Genomic DNA, 2,636 nt, shown 5'->3' with positions numbered 1-2,636 from the left:
CGTGTCTGTGCGTCTATTGATTTCTCTCTGCGTTTCCCCGTCCCTCCCCCCCGACGTTTTCTTCGTGGACGCGCCCCGCACGGCGCGCACCACCACCGCCGGTCGATTGCCATCGAAAATACTTGGCGAAATAACGCTGCGGCTTCTTGGAGACTCCGGCTTTATCGACAGGTAAGAAAAGTTTAATGTACTTTAACGTTTATTTTCTCGCGCGCGCGTCATTTTTGTTCGGTAGCGCGACGCAACGTTCTTATCGATTTCTACTTTCTTTCTTGTTAGATACATTTTCTATTTTCTCCGATCGCAAAGCATAATTTCTTCGAATTCTTTCGCTATTACACGTTTCATTCTTTTTTTTGTTTTGTTTTGCTGTGAATCTATAAAATCCGCCGATAAATGTCGCTTGCCGAATTCTCGCTGGACGAAACGGAGGAAAGAAGATGTCCGCGCACCGTTTAGAGATCACGCGATTATTCACGGCAACCCGAAATTCGGCATTTCCGGGAGAAATTATTGAAGCTATAAAAACGAGCCGCAAGACACGAATGATTGTATTAGCATTTATGTAGCTATTAATAGATTACATAGGCGTAGCACTAGCACAGGAAAATTCACAGCAACTCGAATTTTGGCATTTCCTGGAGGAATTATTGAAACTATAAAAACGAGCCGTAAGACATGAATAATCGTATTAGCATCGACGTGGCAATAGATTACATAGGCGTAGCCCTAGCACAGTAAAATTCACAGCAACTCGAATTTTGGCATTTCCTGGAGAAATTATTGAAACTATAAAAACGAGCCACAAGACAAAAATAATCGTATTATCATCGACGTGGCAATAGATTACATAGGCGTAGCACTAGCACAGGAAAATTCACAGCAACCCGAAATTCTGCATTTCCGGGAGAAATTATTGAAACTATAAAAACGAGTCGCAAGACAAGAATAATCGTATTAGCATCGATGTGGCAATAGATTACATAGGCGTAGCACTAGCACAGGAAAATTCACGGCAACCCGAAATTCGGCATTTCCGGGAGGAATTATTGAAACTATAAAAACGAGTCACAAGACAAGAATAATCGTATTAGCATCGACGTGGCAATAAAACGAATAGGCGTAGCACTAGCACAGGAAAATTCACAGCAACTCGAAATTCGGCATTTCCGGGAGAAATTACCGTAATTGCATGCTAATTCTATTTGCATCCCGACGCTGCTGTTGACTCTTGGGTTTCACGAATTATCGTAATTGAATTGCTAAAATTGCACGTAGCTTGTCTCATCTTATTCCAACGTTCCGATTCGATTGTCGCGAGATGTTGCCGGCGTCGGTGTTTTATTTATTGATCTAACAGCCCTCCGTTGCAGTAATTTCCATGAATTGTCCTACTCGGAACGGAGAAAACTCGGACGAGAATCGAACCGTGAAAATTGCATGAAATAATTCGAACAAATAGATAGAATAACAAATGAAAAATTGTCCGAACAAATGGATGGAATAAACGTTGAAAAATTATCCGAACAAATAGATAGAATAAACGATGAAAAATTATTCGAACAAATAGGAAGAATAAAGAAATGAAGAATCATTCGAATAAATAGCTAGCAATAACAATGATCTTACAAATAATATATAATTCTTACCGAAATAAAATATTCGACTAAAAAACAATTCACCCGAGCAATTATTTTAAACAAATATTTATATATATATATAAATATTTGTTTATATATATATATATATATATATTCGCCAGCGACGCGACAATTTTCACAGAAGCTCTGCAAAATTTGTCTACCCCGATTACCAGAAATCCGAGTAAAATCGAATTTTATACTTTCTTTATCGATATATTGTTCTTCCAACTGTATAAAAAAAAAAAATAAAATAAAATAAAAAGAAACGCGTAAAATCAGCAGTCTAGAAACACGGCACAGAAAGCGATCGATACTTTTCGAGCCACGGAGACACGACCCTTTCTCTTCGGCTCTCCTTCTCCACCCCCGCAACTGTCGAGAAGGGCAATAACGGTCTAAATCGCGGGCGATCTTTCAAATTTAAAGAGCGCATAAACGACTTTTATCTGCCGTTGTTGGCAACGAACGTACAAACGGTCTTCTGCACGGCTAACGCGAATCGAAGACGAGCGAGTTCCAGCCGCATTTTCTATCCTATTTACGAGCGCCCGTTGAAACCGCCGCTGCGGATGGGGGGCTGGTTTTGATCAATGGCGATCACGCGAGTGCCTCCATAAACTGCGGTTACTATCGACGTTGGGCGTTAAGTCGCGGCCTTCCGTGATCTATGTCACTGTCGCGATTAGGCGCCGGATGGAATAACATCCATCGATCCTCGAACCGAGAACCGTGGCCGACCGCGAGCGGGGTTGACGCTCCCCGCAGCCCAGGGGTGGCCGATCCAACGCAGGTAAACGAAGAAAACGCCGAAAATCACGTTCGAAAGGTTCGAACGAAAACTACGTATAAAAATCGCTATAGTATAAAATATCTAAAAATATATGTAATATATATATATATATAAATATATATAATATAAAAAATCGCTATATATAAATAAATATCGCTATATAAAATAAAAAATAAAATAAATAAAAATAAAATAATATAAAA

Source organism: Megalopta genalis, chromosome 3, assembly GCF_051020955.1.
Source record: "Megalopta genalis isolate 19385.01 chromosome 3, iyMegGena1_principal, whole genome shotgun sequence".
Classification (NCBI taxonomy): Eukaryota; Metazoa; Arthropoda; class Insecta; order Hymenoptera; family Halictidae; genus Megalopta; species Megalopta genalis.
Note: the sequence above shows the minus strand (reverse complement) of the source record.